This window comes from Peromyscus californicus, unplaced genomic scaffold, assembly GCF_007827085.1.
Source record: "Peromyscus californicus insignis strain IS unplaced genomic scaffold, ASM782708v3 Scaffold_11__1_contigs__length_118956290, whole genome shotgun sequence".
Taxonomy (NCBI): domain Eukaryota; kingdom Metazoa; phylum Chordata; class Mammalia; order Rodentia; family Cricetidae; genus Peromyscus; species Peromyscus californicus.
Window position 1 is genome coordinate 46,781,728 of NW_026294402.1, and position 23,877 is coordinate 46,805,604.

The following is a 23,877-nucleotide window of genomic DNA, read 5'->3' on the forward strand; positions in this document are numbered from 1 at the left end:
GTAACTGACTCACTGAGTGTGTGGATCAATTTATTTTACTTGTCATAAAAATGCATGGGGGCTTGAGAATGCTTGACATCCCTTGCCATTAAGGGTGACAGATGCTACTCATTATTCTGTGTTTACTGTGGCTTGGGCTTCCTTGTGTGATAACTCAGATTAATGTAGACAAATGTCTGCAAGATCTTAAGAATGTGCTTTCAGAGAACACAGTCAATATATCACCTAAAACCAACCCTTAGGCCATCGTAGAGGAAATGAATGGGTCTGTCAACAGCTTGAAATACTTAAGAAAAGCTGATTAAAGAAGACTTCGTAAATAATGAATTATAAAATTTAATATCTGTGGGAGAGAGTTTTACTGACGTTTAAATTAATCTCAACAACACAAGTTGTAATTAAGCATTTGCCATAGCAAACAAAACACTGTCAAGGTGTTGGTTCTGAATCACAGTTACGGAAGGGTGGAGGGTGCAACTGAAATTAAGGCTGGTGATGGGCCTGACTCATTGCTCAGCATCTTGCATTCCAGACATTTTATTTTTTAACCATGAATATCCCAATCTTGCTCTGAAAGGTATGTGTACTAGATCTCTTTGCTCTGGGCCCTGGCCCTCCAGTCTCTGCTTCCTGCTTCACAGACATTCCTGCCTTCACTGACACTTTTCAGAAAATCCCAAACAACTCAATTAAAAATCCCGTGGCTTCAGCATATTGGAGTTTTGGGTATATTTAGTGCATTGGAATAAGAAATATTTCTTGATCATCCTCTGTGTATCAGTATGAGGTGCTGACTGCACGCATAGAAATAATATTGCCAACAACATCACCAATAAAGAAAAAGATAACCCACAAAAACTAGCAAAAACAAAAACAACAACAAAAAGATCTTCCCCTAAATTTGAAAACTTAATCAAACCAAACAACAGCAAAAGCCAGTCTTGGATCCTGACCTTAAATACCGTGCCATCTAGTAGGAAAATAGACATTAAAACACATAAGCCCAGAGATAATATAAAATGTGCTGAGTGTGAGAAAAAAAAAAAAGATGGTGTTCTGAGTGCAATTAAAATTGAAGATCAAAGCAATCTCTCCAAAAAGGAGACTTGAGTAAGGGGAAATGGAAATTTCAAGAGTCCAGATGGAGAAAGAAAAAGAATGAAGGCTTGGAAGACGTGTTTGGTTGGACAACACATGAAGAATATGAGGCTTGGAAGACAAGTTTGATTGGACAACACATGAAGAATATGAGTCTTGGAAGACGTGTTTGGTTGGACAACACATGAAGAATATGAGGCTTGGAAGACGTGTTTGATTGGACAACACATGAAGAATATGAGTCTTGGAAGACGTGTTTGATTGGACAACACATGAAGAATATGAGTCTTGCTTGGCAGGTGGTTTTCCTAGTAGCCGATACTGATTTGGAAACATCAGTTACCAACAAGAAACCAGGCACGCACAGTGATGAAACGTGATGGTCACAGCCAACAGCAAGCAGTTGTGAAGCCATACTGTACAGATAAGAGACTGATCTGCCAGGCTTTTCTTCACAGTGAAGTGGTTCAGAATAAAGGAGCAAGAACAAAACTGCCTACTCATGCTCACAAGGACCACAGGCTTTACTACATAAGCGCTTTACAGAAGAACAAAGAGGCTGACTTCCTTTTCAAGACACGGGATCTGTTAAGTTCCACTCAACACATCAAAGAAGGTTCTGGAGGCTGCTTTTCCCTCCTGATGTAGAGTAGACAGTCGCTTAATCCTTGATGGCGCGTGAATGTAGGATGCATGCTTGGCATAAAGCTTGGGGATGACTTTGTTGCCTCCAAATGCTTTCATGTTTCTGGGACTGCAAATAGGAGTGCCAAAGGGAAACTGATAGATGAAATCTAGCACATGTGATTTCAGCAAGGACTGAGAAGTGAACTCATTATGCCAGCTTTGACTTTTCTGGCTTGTAGACACTTGCATTCCTTATATAGAGTGAAGAAAAGTTCTCTCTTTTCCACCTGTTCAAACAAAGCGATAAGAAGTCCATGAGTACTGAGTTACGAATGCTGTCTACACATCACTGTTGGCTGGGCCACTTTGAAACTTCTATATGCCTAGGTAACAAATCATGAACTCTTTGTCCAGTGGGGTCAAGTGGGGTCAGAGATTGGAATGATTCTGCTGGGCAGAATCAAGTTTGGGAAAAATTTTAAAATGTTTCTATTTTATTGTATGTGGATTGGTGTTTTGCCTGCATGTATGACATATGCATGCAGTACTAGCATTGGATTTCCTAGAACTGGAGTTACAGATGGCTGTGAGCCACCATGTGGGTGCTGGGACTCAAACCTGGATATTCTGGAAGAACAGCATGTATTAACTACTGAGCAATCCTTCCAGTCCCCAGGAAACATGTTATAAAACCACATTCACATTCTAACTTTAAAAAGTAATCCCCTTTCCCCTGAAAATTAAACAAAGTAAAGAAACATTAAAGAACTCAAATCATTAGATTGTGTGTGTGTGTGTGTGTGTGTGTGTGTGTGTGTGTGTGTGTGTAGGCACACATGTGGTAGAGGCCAGAGGACAACCTTAGGTGTTGTTCCTTAGACACCATCCACTTTTGTTTAGAGCCAAGATCTCTCACTAGGCTGGAACTCATCGCGTAGGCAAGGCTGACCAGCCAGCAGCCCTGGAGATCCTTGGGATTACAAAGTATGTGCCAATATACCTGGCTTTTTTTTATGTGGGTTCTGGGGATCAAACTTTGGTCCCCATGTTTGCAAGGCATACACTTTACTGACCGAACTGTATCCCTAAGCCTTAAGTCATTAGATTAAAAAAATGTTTAAACAAAAAGCAATTGGAAAACTTTCACTGAACTGTTTGTGACTTTACTGTTCTGGCTTCATCATTCTGCTTTTCAGGGTTGATGGATGGATTTCTCACAGCAAAATTCTCTTCAGTTCGAGGATTTGGCCATTTTTTCAATATTTTGTCTTGCTATCACTTTTCTGTGGCTTTCCGTGTCTACAGCACATGTCTAATGTCCCCTTCTATAGTTGGAGTTTTCCTGTGTCTGACCTGGCCCGTGGTCAGGACAAATCTCTCTCACCTGCCAGTCCTGCAGCTTCTTGGACTCAAGTAAACACACAGAGGTTTATATTAATTAAACTGTGTGGCCTAATGGCTCAGGCTTCTTGCTAGCTAGATCTTACATCTTAAATTAACCCATTTCTATAAATCTATACCTTGCCAGGTGGCTTGTGGCTTACCGGTATCTTTATATCTTGCTTCTCATGGTGGGGCAGCTGGCAGCGTCTCCTCACTCAGCCTTCCACTTCCCAGAATTCTCTTCTCTGCTTATCCTGCCTATACTATATTTCCTGCCTGGCTACTGGCCAATCAGTGGTTTTTTTTTTGGTTTTTCGAGACAGGGTTTCTCTGTGTAGCTTTGCGCCTTTCCTGGAACTCACTTGGTAGTCCAGGCTGGCCTCGAACTCACAGAGATCCGCCTGGCTCTGCCTCCCGAGTGCTGGGATTAAAGGCGTGCGCCACCACCGCCCGGCCCAATCAGTGTTTTATTTATCAATCATAGCAACACATTCATAGCATACAGAAAGACATCCTCAGCACCCTTCTTTGACAGACCACATGTTCCAATTAGTGCTTCTGAAAATAGGGCCTGGGGAACCATTTATGTTTTCTCCATCTCCCTCACTTTTCTCCCAGCACATATTGCTGCAGATCTATAATCTTTCACCTGAAACCCTGGGATCCAGATGTATTCTCCAACTTCAAGATGCCTTAGGTTTCAGAAGGGTAGACTTGGCGTGCAGAATCTTGTCAGCCTCCTTTATTTGGAAGAGCACTCTGTAATCAAATGTTTTTCTGTTTCTGTGAGAAACATGGGACTACTCCCAGAAGCAAGGTAAATGAAGCCTACCATTAGTCTCATGGCTGTTTTGTTCAGGTTTTGAAGCCAAATGACATTCCTAGAAACTGCATGAATCAAGAACTCTAAACTCTCAAAGGCCATCACTTTTTGGGTTGTGGCGAAGGAGTGGTAAACATGGTAGAAATAGCATTTAAACTCTGTTCTGCAAAACTGCCTTTGCACAGACTTCCCTCACTCACACAGCAGTGTGAAGCCAAACATGTTTCCACCGCCAGTTGCTTTCTGAATGTTAATACTTTCCATTCGGTCAGAAATGGAAACCCCAGAAAACCCTAGATTTTTTCTCTTTTTTTTTCTTTCTGTTTTTGTAAACCAAAATAGATAACCAGATACTTACAACCTGTTACCATTAAATGCTGGTGACTCAAGTTCAGAAACCTAAATAGCTGACTGAAACCTTGTGGTCATTTTTGGCCTGTGGTTATCTGGTAATTCTGCTTGCATCAACCTTCAAAAAATTTTGCTTCTCCAGCTATAGGTTAGACGATTTTCACAGTTGTGTTGGCTGAATATCTATTAGACTGGTCTTCCTCAAATCTGTGAGGATATGAGCCTGGGGGTCCCAAGGCAGGTGGGTGAGTTGAGGAGGCAGCACTGGTGAATTCCTTGTGGTCTCATTGTTCCACAGGCTGGAGAGCCCAAGAGAAATTGGAGTCATGTGTATTTATTTCCTTATTAGGTTAGCTAGTCTGAGTAGTAGTTCTTACAATATGTGGACTGCTTTCTGTGTGATAAAAAGTGAATCTCCTTTTTTGTAGTTGTTAGTAGGATTTGCTTTGGGAATATGTGTTCTTGAAGAAAGTAAGATCTTAAGGAGGCATTTGGGAATGAAAACAAATATCCCATCAAAGGATTGGGGAATCTTTGGGTAGAAACACCCTGCACATAAACAATATTGATGATTGGGGGGAGAAAAAGAAGGGGAAGGATGGATGAGGAATGTGAGAGACCTGCCAAAAGAACTTTTAAAACAAGCTGACCATTATTCACTTATAGATCAACAGTGCAAAACTCATCAAGCTCATAATTCCTCTAACTTCTGCAAAATCTGGTTTTGTGGATTGTGTTTAAAATTGAGTAATACTAGTAATACTAGTGGTTGAATACTAGTTAAGATCATATTGGCAATATAAAAATAATTGCAAGATGTCAAGTGGAGAATCAGAAGTCAACTGAAGGAAGAGAAGTCAGGAGAATATAAGTCCTGGGGAAACACATAAACATTTTGGAGAGGGAATTGGATTTTCAGCACCAGGTGGGTTGGAAATGAGAATCAGTCTTAACCTGGGTTTTTTTCTTTCTCTCTCTCTCTCTCTCTCTCTCTCTCTCTCTCTCTCTCTCTCTCTCTCTCTCTTTTTTTTTGCTTTTTCAAGACAGGGGTTCTCTGTATAGTTTTGGTGCCCCCGCCGCCTGGCCTTAACCTGGATTTTAAGTAGTAGAGTAACCATGGGTGTCACCTACATTAAACAGTTAACAAACGTTACATATGATATAACAAATGACAGATGGCCTTGGTGGAACATCACAGGCATGTGAGAGGTAGAGAGACTCCTGCAGAATAATTTAAAAATTCTTGGTTTGGGATCTGTGACATTGAATAATTCTGTTACTTGGATGCCACTTCACTACTCTAAGCTGATATTTTTTCACATATAAAATGATAAGAGAAAAATGGTTGCTGGTTCTCTTATCTTGAAAATTATCCAGATGGTAACTACTGTGTCCTAGGAAGGCATCAGAATTTGGGACCTGAAATACTCTTGAGAAACATAGATACTTGTGCTTGTGATCTACATGTTCCACTCATTAGCAGCTGCGTAACTTTGGGTTATCTATTTAAAAGTTTAATCTCTAATTTATTTACAAAGTAGTAGCAATAGTACCCATGTTTCTGATGGTTTGGGGGAGAATGACAAGTTTTAGTCCAGGTAAAAACATCTGTGAAGTATTTGCTACATGTTAGAGCCAACTCTTTGAAATCTAAAGTTCAGTTTTCTTGTTTAGTTTCCTTTTTTTTCCCTTAAACTTTTGCAAAAGAAAAAATATCCAGTTCTGTTTTAGAGAGTAGTCAAACTTCATACCAACTTGCCCCTGCTGAGAAATAGAAAGAAATAACACAAAGTAACATTAATTCAGCTTCACATTTTGCCAGTTACATGCAATCTAGCAACATATATTCAAATCCATATGCTGCTATGGTTACTGATTATACTGTAAGTATTAACCAAAGATGGTCTATTTAAGGAACTGTATCCGCAGAGGGGATGATTTTTGCCCACAGATTTCTTCATTATTATGTAGTTTCCACATTGCTATACTTTGTCTCTGAACCCCTACCACAGGCTCATGCATGGAGTGATTGGTCATTGGCTTGTGACATTTTTTTGAAGGTTGTGGGGACCTTAGAGGGTACCTGGCTTGTATAAGTAGGTCACTTAGAGTGGACCTTTATGATTTTTCACACTCCTGGTTGCAGGTAACTTCCCTTGCATCCTAGTCTGTCACACTCTCTGGGCCATCTCCCTCCTGTTGCCAGCACTGCAGACAGGGATATTCTCCCCCCCCCCCCCCATGATCCCCACTATGATGGGTTGACACCTGTGAGAACGTGAGCCCAAACAGATTCTTCCTCCCTCCCTTAAGCTGCTTGGTTGGATATTGTGTCACAGGGAGAAGGAAAGGGACAAAGAAGTATGGTTGTTGCTGTGACAAACCTAGCCACATGTTTCTCATGCCTCTGGAACTGGATTGGGGTGTGTGCGTGTGAAACATACTGGAGGTACAGGATAGAGAAGCCACAAAATAGTGTAAGCAGAGCTTAATGGGCCTTCCTGGTGGGATTTTGGAAGAGTATAATGCTGTTAGAAAGGTAAACAGTGAGGACTGTGGTCATCTTCTCCTGCGTGTGCACAAGGGCTCTATCAGGAATTGGGCTAGCAGCCATTCATAACACATTCTGATGAGGAATTGCACTATACTTTGCTTGTGCCCCGAAGATTTCCGTGATTCTGAATTCAAAGGTAATGAGTTACTTTATCTGGAGGGTGACATTTTGAGACAGCATAACATTCAGGCTTTGGTGTGGTTATTTCTCACTGCTTTTAGCTTTATTTACTGTGAGAATAAGCAAAAAACAGATCAGAAAGATGTGTGCATTTCATCAAAGGGATCGTGTTTGCATTTAAATTTATAGCCCACTAGGTATATCCATCAACAGATGAATGGAGCGTGAAGACATGATACATACACAAAATAGAATGTTCAGCTGTAAAGAAAAAAGGAAATCATGAATATTCTAGAAAAATGGATGGATTTGGAAAGTATCTTAAGTAAAGTGACCCAAACTCAGAAAGAAAAAACTGCATCTTCTCTCTCATAGGCCAGTCCTAGCCTATAATGTATGTATATAAACAAGTGGAGGTATGGATAGAGTGTACAGTTTAGACAGGAGACCAAGAGAAGGCAAGAGCAGGTGATATGGAAAGGAATGTAGGCAAAAGGACAATGGAATCAAGAAAGGAAAGAAAACTTTTCTTCGCCCTAGTTTCAACTTCCTCATGGTTTTTCCTATTTTCACAGTGGATAGGTGAATAAAAATGTCATCAACAGAGCAAATGGGAGACTCAGGTGAAACTCCATTGCTTCAGAATGCCCGTTACAATGCATAGGCATTCACTGAGATGGACAGAGATGGGACTGTACACTTTTGAGGACTTTCGTAGACTAGTTATGTGATATTTTTATTTGTGAGTTAATTAGAATAAAGTGACTTTAGTGTTAAAAAGTTACAGGCAAAGTAGCTGTAATTGTTAAAATGATTAGCATTGTTAAAGAGAAACCATATGCATTACGTTGGGCCAATAGGAAAGGCACTTCATGGGAACCACTGACAGAAAGCTTCAGGATATCAAAGTGCAAATTCGTTTGAAAGGAGAAAGCCTGAATGAAGAGTGCCTGAAAGGAGAAAGCATCCAGGGCCTAATAGGAAACGCTTCCCGGGTTCAACCTTGAAGGCAATCGGAGGCTTCTGCAGCATTTGTCAAAAGGAACCCAGCTACTTTCTGAGCTGAAAGGGTGGCTTGTTACCGTCATCACCAAGTGATACCTTTTGCAAGATATTCAAATGCAACAGTCGTGGAGTCTTGAGGGCTTGCAGCAAGGCTCCTGAGAAAGGCCTGCGAGGCTGCGCAAAGTGTAGTAGGTTGTGATTCCTTGAGGGTTTCTCTGGGGGACCGATACTTGAGACTGAAAGTGAAGCCTGAATCTCAATGGAAACTCTAGGAGATCAGCAATGCCAGGAGTTATGGGCTAGCTTCAGAGGAAAATGGTGGGTACTGAATGGGGCAAGGCCAAGAGAAAATCCATGTATGCTTCAGGCAGCAGGGCTGTAGGGGAAGCCCATTTGAGCTGCCATCAGGCTACCATACACCACAGAGATAGCACATAGAGCTGCAAGATTTAATGTCTGACTTGATGGGTTTTGGTCTTATTTTGGTTTAACATTTCTTTGATATCCTCCCATTCTTTCATTTTTAAAGTGGGAATATTTATTCTGTACCATTGGGTATTAGAAGCATGTAGTTTTTATTTTCATTTTCCAGTTGCTCACAACTAAGTGATCACCTTGAATTTCAGTAGAGATTTTCATCTTTTAAGCAATGTAGGAGTTATGAATACTGTCTGGACTCTTACAGTTGGACAGCATGCATTTTTTTGCAACATGAAATGACCACAAAACTTTACTATACAGAGGAAGCATGTTGTGGTTTAATCTGGAATGTTCTGCATAAGCTCATGTTTTGAATACTTGGCCCTAACTTGTAATGCTATTTTGAAGGCTACAGTGCCTCTATCAGGTGAGCCATAGTTGAAGGAGCTAGATCATTAGAGACAGACCTTTGACGGTTGTATCCATCCTTGGTTCTGGCCTGAATTCTTGTCACCCATGATGTGAAGACCCTCTACTTCATGCTCTACCGCCACATCTTTCCCATTCCGATCGAATGGAACTTTAGATTATGAGCCAAAGTAAATCCTCTCGCCTTTAGGTTGCTCTGTGAAGTGCTCTGTTACACCGATGAGAAGATCAACTCGTGTCTATCATAAATAAAACACTGTTCTAATGTTAATTCTAAACATTAAGTCCATTTGAAGAAACTACAGAGGTAATTCAACTCATGAGCCCTTGATTTTGGTGAGAGTGGTGGAAGCCTGCCGCTGTCTTCCACGCCATTTCTAACCCCACTAAGACAGGTTGGCTCCACCTAGGTTGATAGGAAAAGACATCTCATGAGCAAAGAATGGATGGGGCTTCCCTTCTTTCTTTGAAACAGGGTATCCTTATGAATTCCACGGATGGTCTGAAATGTGAATGTAGCCCAAGATGGCCCTTGAACTCACAATCCTCCTGCCTCTGCCTTCCAAGTTCTGGAATTACAGGTATATATATAAAGTCTTTTATAAAAATTAAAAGGCATTCTCCATTATCAGAATATTTCTTCTTATCAAATAATCATTATCCAGAATGCCTTGGGCAAGAGCCTGTCTGTCTTAGATAGGATTTTTATTGCTGTGAAGAGACATCATGACCATGCCAACTCTTATAAAAAAAAAACATTTAATTGGGGTGGCTTGCTTACAGTTTTAGAGGTTCAGTCCATTATCATCATAATGGGAAGGATGGCAGTGTGCAGGCAGATGTGGTGCTGGAGCTGAGAATGCTATCTATATCTTGTAGGCAACAGGAAGTCGACTGAGACACTGGGTGGTATCCTGAGCATAGGAAAAATCAAAGTCCACTCCCACAGTGACACACTTCCTCCAATAAGGCCATACCACTCCAACAAAGCCACACCTTCTAAGAGTGTCACTCCCTTTGAGATTATGGGAGCCAATTACATTCAAACTACCACAACATCACACTAAATACTACTCCTGTAGTATCATTAACAAACATCTTACGTGAAAGGATAGATCTGCTTCTATTCTCGTTGTCTATGTTTCTTGTATGTCCAGACTTCCTCTTTTTCTATGGCACCAGTTCTTTGGAAGACTAAAGGAAGCTCCAGGCCACATCTTAGAAATATAGATTGGGCTGGTTTACTTGAACTAAATATGTCTTCATGGCACCCCCATTTCATCTACCATATGTATCTATGCCTTACCTATCAAAGGACGCTATAAAAAATGAATGAGTCTGGGAGTGAATAAGAGCTTAAATCATTACACAGGTCTACACAGCTCTTCTTTCCTTCCTTCCTCCTCCTGCCCCTTTCTTTCTTTCTTTTGATGTTTGAAACAAGATCTAATGAGCTAGTCCAGGCTGACCTTAAACATATTGTCCTCCTGCTTCAGGTTCTTGAGTGTTGAAATTACAGAAAGCATCATTATATCCTTTTCTTTCTTAGTTCTGATTCACTTTTCATCTGCTAACTTAATAGAACAAAAATGTATGACATTGACCCAAATCTTACATAATCAACATAGGTTGAATTAACAGTTCTTAACTGATGAAGAATTTCCAAATGATTGTTTTATTTCAAAAGATGTTCATCTAGACAATGTTCTGCTAATATTTCTAATAGTTTTATTTATTACCACCACCACCACCACCACTACCACCACCACCATCACCACCACCAGAGCACCTCATCCTATCAGGACTCCTGGGAACTGATATCTACTTTGCCACTGAGATTTTGTTTGTTTGTTTGTTTGTTTGGTTTTGTTTTATTTTGTTTTTGAGACCTGGTTTCTCTGTGTATCCTTGACTGTCCTAGAACTCACTGTGTAGACCGGCTGGCCTCAAACTCAGAGATCCACCTGCCTTTGCCTCCTTAGTGCTGGGATTAAAGATGTGGACCGCCATCATCCAGCTACCACTGAGTTTTTGTTATATAACCAAATGAAACGTCTAAGGATTTGAGTTTTGGAGATTCATGAACAGTGGAGTCTGTCAATTATTTTCTATTGTTCTCTCTCTCTTTTTTTTTAGTGGCACATCTTTATTTTTTTCTTTTAGAACATCGCTTTCTTCAATTTCATATACACATATAATGTATGATGATTACATTCCACCTTATTTTTTTAATTGAACATAATATTTGCAATTGTAACCATTTAAGTTCACAATTCAGTGGCATGAATTACATTCAAGATATTAATTACACTCATGATATTAATTAATTACACTCATGATATTAATTACATTTGTGGTATTCATTCAGTAACTATATTTATGATATTCATTAATTACATTGATTGTATTGATTTATTACATTCATGATATTATGTCCTGATGCTACTGTCTGTTTGTGGGGTTTTTCCATCACACAAAACAGAAATTCTGTACTTAGGAAATCATTGCTCTATATTCCTTTTCTTTCCATCTTGAGATAATGTCTAATCTTTCTGTCTCTATGAATTTGTATATTCTATATATTTCATGTAATACAATTCTATAGTATTTGTCCTTTTGATCTTACATCCTTAATGAAGTTTACAGGGTCTTCCACATTGTTTCTTTTTCTCCTTCTCCAACCTTACTTAGGTTGGCACTTTCCACACTAATCTGACTATTCTTTCTTCTCCCCTGTCCCCTCTTGTTTTGTTTTGAGACAGACTCTAATTGTGTATTCCAGGTTGACATCAAATGTGTGATCTTTCTGCCTCAGCTTCCCAAATGCTAGAATTAGGAGCCTGCACCGCCAGGCCTGGATTACTTCCATTCTTGACTTTGCCAATTTTTCTGTGTTAAGACCTTTATGCATAAAATCTCCATTTCTGTCTGCTCCTTAATCTCTTTACCTACTCCAGGTTTGGTGTGCCTGTGATTAAAGCTCAAAAATCATACCACATGAACAGCAGACTCTAAAAGGCTGGTTCCAACACAGAACTTGATTTATTTGACTTGAAAATCTTTGACATGCCCTAAACATGTGACACACACACACACACACACACACACACACACACACACACACACACACATTAATTAAACAAAAATGTATTTCATGAATGATGTTTGTTTGTAGACTGCTGTTCCATCTAGAAAACCAATGCTCTGTTTAAGTGTAGTTCAAATTAGAGCACAAAGAGGAATCCTATCTTGGTAATTGTTAGCAGGATAAAGAACTTTTGCTCCAAACTTTTAAACTCCATCAAATATTAGCACAATGCAGGCAGACAAGTGGGTACTGTAGTGGGTAGAACCTGCAACCAACCTGTCCATTCATTTGTAAGTTACACCATTAAATAAATCTCCCTTTTAACTACGTGGAGTGGCCTTAATAATTTCACCAATGAATATTAGCACAATGCAGGCAGACAAGTGGGTACAAGGAGAGAAAGATGGTCCTAATTGCCATTTCAGAAAGTAGTTGGTAATAAGACAATGGCAATGCCTCCTGTAATTTAGATTCTATAGAGAGGTCATTGACAAGCAGGCTGCAGACCAGAACTGGACTGTGCACATGTTTGTTTCGCTCATCCAGTAATAAAATTATTTGAGGTGGTATTTCAAACTTGGGAGAAGGAAAACAATTGAAACTCTCACTTCCCTTTTGTGTTCAAGAGACTCTGATGACCCGAGGTTCATGTGCTCTACTTGGTGACTCTCTGCTAGAGCTGAGGACGGGTATTGACTTCAGGAGAGAGCAGAGTGTCGGTATCTTGAGTACATACCAGGAGCACCTACAATCTCGGTTCATCCTGCTACAGATTCCTAGGCTGTGTCTCAAAGTTCCCAGTCACTTGGTCTGGGATGGTCCCCCCGTTCACATTCCCATCAGTCTCCCAAGTGCTGCTGCTGCTCTTTAGGCATCTATACTTGAGACTCACTGAGGTCTCACTGCGCTTTCTGTGTCTGGTTCATCTCGGCACTTCTCTTCCATCGCCCACTTCAGCCACCACTGTCACTCATCACTAAGCTCACATTATTATTATTTAGAGAGATATTTTCCTGTAAGTCTCCCCTGAAGGCAAAGATTAAAACAAACAGATGGCACAGGATAAATTCCTATATCCATGTGCAAGCAAAGAATGCAGGTCTATGTAATCCTTATGAGTCTGTGAAGACTTCTGAGTCTGTTACTCAGTCCCATGGTACTATCATAGGAAAGAAGATTACATTTGGGTATTGGGACTTTGGATTTAAGGCATCCAGGCTTGGGTTTAGCTCCTGGTCTAGAGTTTAGTAGCTCCATGACAGAGGGAAAAACGAGTCTTGTTTCTTGTGTCTAACAAAGGGGGCTCAATGCTGCCTGCTCTGGTGGGTTACTGTGAAATGGCAGCAACAAATGAAATGTGTAGAGTATCCGAGATGCTCAGCCACTGTTATCTGACAATGTGGATCATTCACATGTTCTGGTAGATTTTAAAATAAAGCAATCATATTTCAGACAGGGAGGAAAATCTAAAGAGAAATGGAGTTAGGAACCTGGAAAGGCTGAGTGAGAGAGGGCAAAACCCAAAGAGTAGAAGTTTTCAAAAAGTACAAAGAACAACACAAATGCATTCTCAGAGTCACTGTGAGAATAAGAAAACCATGACTATCCACCACTTGAGATAACCAAGAGATGTTAAGAAAAAATAACCTTAAACTACTAGACTAGTGGAATGTTTTTACTTCTTAGTTAAAGGGATGAATTTTCAGTTACAAGGGAATAGGAAACATATCCAGAAGATTCTAAGAACCATCCAGTCAAATGAGTCCATATTAGCAGAAGAGAGTTGTCTAAGCAAGTGCCTACCAGGCTTGTTTGGATAGAATAGCCAAAGGCTGCTCATAAGATGAAGAGCGGGTGTGGCTGGGAAACCACAAACAAGAATCTAGGAGGAATGACAGTGTGAGGTAGTGTCCAGACAACACAGAGCATCATCTTTAGTCTGACTTCCAACACAGAGAGGACAATCTACTCATTTTCATACATTGTCATGAATTTTATATATACCCTGAGTAGGCTATTAAATAGACTGTTAATAGCATGGAGGGAAAAGAATGAACATAAGATGTAGGTGCCATTTCTTAAATGTAAGCCCTTCCAGTGCATTCATTTGCATTTCTGATGAAGATTATGATTATTAAGCCCAGAGGTCATGGAAATGACACACTCATTCAGCAAACATGTATGTGAGTGTTTTGTGTAGTAGGGATTAGGTGAAGGCATATTGCTTGTCTTATTTTTTTTTCTTTTTGTCAGAGACATAGCAATTTGGTCATTCACTATTGAATATAGGCTAGAAGCAAATATCTTACAGAGAATGAGGTAGAGATCTGGCCAAGTAAGAGACAAAAACTAGTAATAGTTTTCATGAAAAATTGAAAACCCAAGAGTTGCTAGATGGAGCAAAGGAACTCAAATTAATATTTTATAGACTTCTGATTCAACCATGTTAATGATACAAGTGAAGATGCCTATGGATGTAGCTCTGAAGACGCTGTGCTGGAAACAGGACCCGGCAATCATTGGCTTATAAGACTCTGAAAGTTCCCACAGTGACTGAGATTTCACAGGGGGAGTATGTTGAAAAATGTGGTTTTTTTCTTTTCTCCAGAAGCCTTGAGCTACCAGGATGCAGAAGAACAACTGACAGAGAGATGGAAAGAATGGTCTAAAAATAAGAAGTTTGCAGAGATGGGAAAATAGAAGAATAAGGAAGGTAGAGGTAGTTAACTGCAGTTGTTAAGAAAGTAGATTCAGGAAGTGAAGATCACATGGTGTTGGGTGGGCAACTAAAAGATTAGCTGTCTTCACTGGGGCTCAGAAGGAGCAAGCGGAGTTGGAATAGACGGTACGATCTAGTCAAGTGGAAACTTAAACTTACATATTTTTCTCCACTTTGCTAAGAAATTGTCCAAGGCCTAAATGAAACTGTAGAGGATTAATTCAAGTGGAATGGACTTCTAGATATCCTGCACCTCTTCTTTTCTCTTTCCTCTTAAGTGATCATGATTTCTTAGTGAGAATTCTTATAAAGTTTTTGAGCAACAAAGGGCTTAACTGACATTATTTCCATCTGAATGTAAGATAACCACATGCAAGTGAACTGATATTTACATAGTGAAACATAGCTTCTCAGGCTTTCAGATGACTTCAAGTTCACTAATATTATCACCACCACCAATAATAAAGGCAGTGCTCTGGACAGTTTTCATGTATTAGGTGTAGAAGCTTCATACATACAGTAGATCTTCGAATCTCAAGTCCATAGACTATCGAGCTAGGGAATTAGCTGCCATATTTCCTTTAACTCAACTGGATGTTTAACTGGTACCAGTTAATAATCTAAGGTTAATAATCTCAGGTCACTTTTGGATCTTCCTGCCCTTGGGCTGAGACAGAGGCTCTGGAAGGACTTCCGTTGTGCATTGGACGGTGAACTGGAGGGAGTGGGAGGCTTCTGGTCACTGGGTATTCCATTTTGCTTTAGCTACCCAGAACACTTTGGGTCTTCTAGGAGTGCGAGCTCAACACGTCTTCTGGCTCCCTTCTTGGAGAGTAATCTTTAAAAGGTAATTGACTAATGTGCCTAGATTCACAATGAAGCCACCTCTTCTGTGGGGACCTTCCCAGAAAGAAGGAAACTGGGTTTCTTGGGCCCATAGTTGGGTGAGGTCTTCTTGCCTCCTCTTCACACTCCTTCCCTCTGACCTAAAGAATTCTATTCTAGGCATGGAGTAGAAGAAATGAATACTTTTTAACCCATGCACCTCCCACACATTCTGTCTTTATGGCATCCCCCAGCTCTAAGTTCCCCATTTTAAAACTCAGACCCAAAAAGTGGTTGCTGACAATTTCTGCTTTCTGCCCAGCTGTTTTTCCTTGGTGAGACAATGAGCTAAGGATTGTTTATGTACTTCTAGGTGGGGAAAGGCCAGGAGAGGGTGTTCTCAAGTAACTAACTGACCACAACCCCATGAAGTCCCTTATTCTTGGGCAACAACATTTGAAAATTAGGTTTGGGCTTGGAAATGTACACCAAGGCTTCTTTTACAGTTATAAATTCTGTAATTATGTCATTGCTAGGCAAGACCAGGTTTGTGCGACAAAGATGAGATGAGCTAGGTGGACTCTTTCCAGAGAGATAGCAGGACAGACAATCAGGGTACTTGGTAAGATTGTTAAGAAATAATAGCAACCCCAACTGAAAAACGGTGATCATCTGACAAGTATTGACTGTGCCTTGGCTCTTGAAACTTTTAGCCACTTAAGATGGGTTTTCACTTCTCTCAGGCTAGGCCTAACTCTTAGTCATCTCCAACTTCTGTTCTGTTAGTGGCTCAACAGGACAATGCATCCTTAGAGAGCCACTGTCCTGTCTTTAGGTCAGGATTGCAATGTGCCACAGTGGCCTCTGACGTTTCGTAGAAGCTCATTATGAGTGAACCTTTGTTGATGGTGGTTGTTCAAAGCTTTGCACTAAGGTTTCAAATATGATAAAACTCAAGGGGTGTGCAATCACATTGGGCAGATTTAGGATGTGCAAAATGTCTAGCATAGCATGGCTGTGGCAGTCTCCCATTACTGTAAAAAAAATTACCTGTGAAATCAACTTTTAAAGAAAAGAGGTTATCTCAGCTCACAGTTTCAGAGGCTTCTGTCTAAGACTAGTTGGCCTCTGCTTCTTTGGCCTGTAATGAGGCATCACATCATGGCAATAGCATGTCACTGGGCAATATAAGATTGCTTACCTTGTGACTAAAGAGTGAAAGAGAAAGAAGAGAGGGGACTAGGGTCTCACTATCCTGTTCAGGAGCACAATGACCTACATACTTCCCACTAAGTCCAACCTCTTAAATGTCTCTCAGCAGACCGCACTGGGAACTAGGTCTTTACTTCTTGGATCATTGGATCTCACCTGACATTGAAAGCACAACAACATTCCAAATACCTGTGTGCCGCTGCACTAGGAGCTGGGTGATGAAGGAAGGATATGAACTAGATCCATCAGCTGACACATTCGGTGGCTCTTGAATTACAGCTGCCTTTTTGAATCACACTTAAAAATAGCTCTAGTTCAATTTGCAGAAATTCTGACCCGAAAAGATATGGCTGAGCTCAAGAAGGGTAAGTTATTCTTAGGCCTTGATAAGCAGCTGCAAAGGCCGCCTCATCCCCAACACCACCAGTAATTAACGCTAATGATATCTATCTCCCAGACGTATGCTTTGAAGATGAAATGAGACTATATGGGCCAAAGAACATGGACTACCATTCAGATATGTGCTGGCCTTATCTGTTGTAATTACGCTCCCAAGAGCTAGAACAGATGCTTTTACATTTGGCATGACTATTAAATCCAGAGTGAGGCCCTTCCCTCACACCCACCAAATTGATCACTCTAGTATTTAAATCTGGGGCTGTAAGCCTCCAAACACGAAAGCACCATTTCCAAATTGCTACTTAAGATGAATATCCTACCTTTTCTGTTGCATTTTTGATACTGATTCAATCAGAAGAGCACTTTGATGTGGTAAATACCTACACATCAGTTCATCTACTTTCAAATTAATCAAAATATTTAGGCATCTTCACAGAAATCTCTAATATGCGTAAAACAAGGCAATAGTTATTTACTCCCTGGTATCAGAATGATTTTTGGGAAATCTGTATTTGACTTTTATGCAAGGAATAAAAGCTGGTTTCACGGAACTCTGTTGTCAGAATAACTAGTGTTTTGAAAACACAGTGATTCAAAGCCTGTCCAATGCGGCTGTTGAGTGTGCATCTTGCTGAATCTTAGAAGGAATTCTTCCTTCATCCATGCTCTGTATCTCCTTGGGAGGTGGGTTCTTTACCACTGTGGACAGAGAAGGGCCAAACTGTTGACAGATTTAAAGGTGAAGCAATGCATTGCAAAGACACTCAGGAGACTAGTTGCAGGGGTGAACATCAGCCAGCGCTTGCCGAAGACTACTCTTGCTCTTATTATGCCACATGCTCATAATTGGCTTAAATTCCCTAAGCTCCTTGGGATGGTAGGAGGGGGATGAGAGCCCTGGAGGAAACTAGCCTGGTATTAAAGAAGTGGCATATATATTTCTCTAAGGAAAATTAGCTCTATAATCATGAATTCAGACCAGGGTAGTCCCCTGAATCTAAATATCGAGGCTGAATTTCCAAGTCACATGTTAACCCTTTTTAATACATTAGCATTTCTACCCTGCTTCACCATCAGACTGTTTCTTCATTAAAGCTTTCATTATTATTTTCTTATTATCATTCTTACTATTTCTCTTTTGCTATTGTCATTTTAGATTGCACTTTATCAGCTAAATTAACCCACACATACCTTACCCTCAGTCTAGACGAAAAAAACCTCAGGAATTATGAGTAAATATCTTGACATTTGGGTTAACTGGAGCTGGAGTAGAGAGAACTTTTAGACATTAGTGATTGCGAGCATAACCCTTGTCTTTACTGATGTGGGTGAGAGGATTCAGGGCTGCATTGGAAGGTGTGTGGGCAGAGGCAGGGGAATTTGGAAACATACAAAATTGCTAATGAGGCTTGTATGTTTGCTCTTTCAATGGCACAATATAAAAATAGCTAACTCAGTATTGCAAAAATCATGTTTGCAGGACAGAAATGGAATAAACAGACTATAAATGTATATTATATAAATATGTAAATAGAATGTGAACATATAGATAAGAGTAAGTATATTCTTTTAAAAATCCACAGAGTGTATAAAGTTCTTTGCAAATTGGCTATTGCATGCAGGCATTCATAATTTTGACATGCATTGTCTGATGGGAAGATTCAGCATAGAAATGAATTAGGAAGATATGAAATTTGGAGAATGCAATGGAGCAGAGACTCAGAGTACAGAGATTTGGTCACATCACAGAATAAATATACATGGAATTTGGGTGGCATGGATTAAAACACGACCCATGTTTACTTCTTATGCAAATGCTTGCGGGTTAGTGTGTGTGACTATGCTTTTGGTTTCAGGTACACGGCCCTTGTTTGCAGATCTGGGCTCAGATATATTTTATAGATAGATATTCCTTCACTGAAGATGGACCATGTCCTAATAAACCAACTTTAAGTTGAAAATGCATTTAGTACACCCAGCTTGATAGCTTAATGACAGTACACTGGGTAGTGGTGATATTTCCTGTCATGGCTGAGTGACTGGGAGCCAGTTACAGCTGGTTCCTACAATCTAGACACTCGAGAAAGTACCTTACTGCATATTGCCGACCCAGGAAAAGGTCAAAATTCAAAGTACAGTTTTTACCGAATGCTTACTCCTTTCACACCATCTAGAATGAAAATCAATCTAAATTTGAACCGTCTTAAGTTGAAAACTGTATTCATTTTTCAGCCTAAGTTGAAAGGTCATTTTGCCATCAGGGTAGGTCCCTCTCCTGGCACACTGGAAGGCAAGTGTAACCCCACAAAACCTTGCAAGCATCTGCCAGGGTATACTTTCACATTGGCCAAAGCCAGTGACATGGCCAGCCTAAAGCTTGGGGGTGGTGAAGCACTGTCCCCTTGCCATAAGAAAAATGACAAGACTGTGTTAAGTGTAATTCAAATGCAGAAGAATAAGGAACTGGAACTGGCAATCCAACATACCAACCTATTCTCCATCTTCTCACATGTCTCTCTCACACACCATGTCTACCCCCGAGATCCCCAAATGTCTGATTGCCTGATGGCATCAGAGTAGAGAAGAGTGTCTTGGGATCTATGTCACCTCCAGATGCGATTCTTCTTCTTCTGGGTTCTAGAAATTTTTAAACTAAAACGTGTTTCCCCTCCCACACTCAAGATACAGCAGTGGGACAGAAACAGGATACCCACAGTTAACAGCCCCACCCTCATAGGGAAAAATGAGATGCTCATAGCTATCACGGGTTAGAGCAACTGGAAAGTCCTGCCTGATAGGTAAGCGTTGCCAGGTTCCCCAGCCTTGGGGAAGGGAATATACTTGGATTTAACATCACCCTTGTTTCCTGTGTGTGATTTCCCAAGTCATATCCCATCCTGTCCTTGTGGCTCCTGACAGCACTCATCAGAAGCTTCTGCTTGACCCAAATCCCCTCATGATCACTTCTCATGTGGCCCCATTTGCTACCTAAGCAGCCTGCTCTGGGTGTTTTCTGAGAAAGGAGGGACTTGAGATATTATTTTTTGAGCATTTAATATGTGTATATAGCATAGGTTGATTATATATATATCTCCCACTCCCTGTCTTGATCCCCAGTTGTTCCACTGCTGCCCTCTGTATGCCGCTAGCTGGCCAGTGAGCTTTGAGCTCCACCTCCATCTCCCTGTAGGGATGCTGAGAATACAGATGCACAGCCCTGCATTCAGCTTTTTTCATGGGTCATCAGACTTACATGGTAAGTGATTCACCTGCTGGTCTGTCTCCTCAGGTCCAATGTTTTGCTTTGCTTTTAAGGATAATATCCCCAAAGCACAGGCAGCAAAAGAGTAGTAGGGTAATAACTGGCTGAAATTACTTCATTACACATTGTATACATACATTGTACCACCATAATGTAGCTTATGGAGATGCATGGGTATTAAGTCTCATGAAAAAGCCTCCTCTTAGATTTTCATAGAGAATACATACACACTCACAGACACAGATATTCATACATACACATACACACACACCCATGGGCACTCATATATACAAAAACATACACATGCACATAAAAATACCCATACACACACTCACAGGCATACACATATACATACACATTCACAGACACAGATACATATACACACAGTCATACACACAGAGAAATACACATACATACACACTCCCACACACATACATACACTCACACACACTCACACATATACACATAATTACATATACACTCACATATACATACATTCACATACACATACTCATATACACACTCACAGACACACACATTCATATATACACAAGTCATACACCTACACACAGAAATACCCATACACACATACTCACTAACACACACATTCACAGACACACACTCACAGACACACATACACACACACACACTCACTGCACACATTCACATCCACCACAGACATACAAATTCACAGACCCACACACTCACTACACATACTCACATACACATACACACACACACTCATGTATACACGCACACATATATAAAAATTACAAAGAACAAAACAAAAAAAGAAGACCCATTCTCCATTTTCACACCAGTCCTACCATGCCACTATATAAAAGTAAGCTCATGCTTCTTCATGACTCAGAATACCTGGTAGAAACTATTAGTATAAAAGATGCTTTATGGATAGATGCTATCCTGTCTATCATGGGTTTTGGCTGGCAGTCTAATGTGGGCTCTTCATACTGGCAGAATAGCAAATTTCCTAAAAAAAAAAGGTCTTAAAAAGAGCCATAATTCTGGGAGATGCTTATCGAATAGGAATATGTGTCCCACAGTATTTGTGTCTTTGGTCCCTGGGATAAATTGCCATGATCTCGTTTCTTAATTCAATAGCTCTGGAGGTGAAAAGCCTGAACTGGTGTCTCAGTGGGGCTGGATCCCTTCTGAGAACTGTCAGAGTGAATTTGTTTCCTCCCTTTTCCCTACTCTGGGGTGCCATCACTGCTGTACCTCCAGCCTTCTCCCAGGACAGCCATGTTCTAATCTCTCTGTGTCATGATCAAACTAGCTTCGCCCCCGTCCTGAATCCAATTTTAAGTGCCCTTATAGTCATAGGGGGCCCACCTAATAACCCAGGAGCACCTTGTTATATTAAGGTCATCCATTGAGCAATTTTAATTTCATCTGCTCCCTTAATCTCTCCAGCCACGTAAAATGGCGGTGGTTAGGAATTATGCTGTCCACCACACCCTTGAAACAGAGATTTTGTTTGGCAGCCGCTTAAATCCGAAAGTCCCATTTCCCTCTTAGACTTTTACAACTATATCACCAAACACCAAACACTCCGAACTCTTGGATTCAAAAAGCATCTCACACCATCCAATCCAGGACTCCGTGTGTTTTCCTTGCACGTTGCATGGAAATGAGCAAGAAAAATGCTGAGAAATAGACAAAGGAAGATTGGTTTCTGGCCTAAAGGAGCTGAAAAAGCTTCCCATTTTTCAATCATTAATTGCAAATTAATACTGAATTAATTAGCGTGGAGGGAATGCAGGGCAGAAAAGTGAAGAAAAACATCTGTACAAGGCAGAAGCTTTAATTACCAGGCTTCTGCTCTGTCAGGAGGCGCCAAGCACAGCTGCAGCCGGGCAGCCTGAGCCTATTTTGCATTTTAGCATTGACATATTGTGGCTTATGAATACTCTTTTTTTTTAAATCTGTCTCGGTCATTTTATTAATCTCTCTGACTCTGTTTCTCACATGTAAAAGTGAGTTAGCATTATTAGTGTGCCGTCATGGGTTTTAAAATGGTGTTATAATACTCTTTATATTAAAATAATGTTAAAAAGCAGAGGAATAAAATCCGGGTGCCAGATATTGTGATGGTAATGGGGACTGCCTTACCAATGTTTTGTTACATGTATGGCTTTCCCCATAGGTTTGCTGCATCAACAATCACTGGCTATGTTCAATATTATCCCTTCATGTGGACTAGCCAGTGTCTTTCATCCTTTAGCTATCTCACGTTGATACCAAGGAATATAAACTACAGAAAACTGAGAGTTACTTTTTTTAATTCCCAGGAGGCATTTGTTTTATGTGGTGAGAGCATAATGATTGTTTACAATGAAAAGGCCTTGGAAGGCCTCACTTGTACTGAGATTATTCATGCAGCAATTATGCTATTGATGTCAATCTGTTTTATGATAATGTACTATAAACTATTCTAAACCCACTCGACAAAGTACAGTATAATGCTTGCAATCTTCCTCAGGCCCCCTCTGGCTAAGATATCAATTTAGTTCCTTGATTAGAAAAAGCCAAAGAAGAAGGACTTTTTAAAAAGATGTGAACAAAGTACAGAGCAGCCAAATTCTAAAAAAGCATTGGAGCTTGTCATTTTAGTGTGAAGAATCACAAAAGAGAAATTGTTGGTTTCTCTTACATTCTAGAGAATGCCATTTATCTTGTACAAACACTGTCCAAGCAAGCCCCTAGATTGTGGATATAATCAAAAGGAAAAAGATTATTCATGTTACAGTTTGACAAAAGAAAACAGCTCTCCCAGTTTGATTTCATGTCTGGTTCTAGATGGGGGGATGATGGTGATGATGATGATGATGATGATGATGATTTAAAAAATCCACGAACATTTATTTTAGAATTTCATACATGAATGTACTATATTATTTTCACTCCCACCTCTCCTCCATCTAATACCTCCCACCCCCACCATATCATATCCCCCTTTCAACTCATGTCCTCTTTTTCTATAATTATACACACACACACACACACACACACACACACACACACACACACACACACACACATACAGAGAGGGAGAGAGAGAGAGAGAGAGAGAGAGAGAGAGAGAGAATGAAGTAAAGAATATGGTTTAAATGGAAATAAGCTTGAAGAAAATGCACTCCTTGTGTTTACTGTAGCTGAATCCCACTCTCATTTCACAAGATTCCTTTTGTAATGACCTTAAGTCGGAAGTATAACTACATAAACAGAATGAGAAATGTGTCACTGACATGCTAGTGTATGCTCACAGGTAGCCTGTGACATTAGAAACTTGTGATGTGAAAGGCACTTTACATCCTCAATAGAAGGTCTTTTCCCCTTTCTTATTTTCATTTGCCCCTGAGATACAATTTGAACAAATCATTCGAATATGAGTAAAGTAGAAGTTGATGAAAGTAAGAAAACGGATTCATGTCCTACAGTTCTCGATTAGCTTGGTTACAAAACACACTTTTGGGCTGGAAGTTAGTTCAGACAGTAAAGTGTTTTGTTTTGTGAGCACAGGGTCAGGAGTTTAATCCCA

General features: G+C 40.3%; 1 long non-coding RNA gene across 1 annotated transcript in view; it reads left to right on the forward strand.

Moving 5' to 3' along the window:
* LOC128124139 (uncharacterized) overlaps positions 1-23,877 on the forward strand; it is a 56,729-nt gene that overhangs the window by 29,836 nt on the left and 3,016 nt on the right. Inside the window, exon 3 of the long non-coding RNA XR_008222818.1 lies at positions 20,171-20,309. This is a non-coding gene — a long non-coding RNA (uncharacterized LOC128124139). The remainder of the gene's footprint in view (positions 1-20,170; positions 20,310-23,877) is intronic.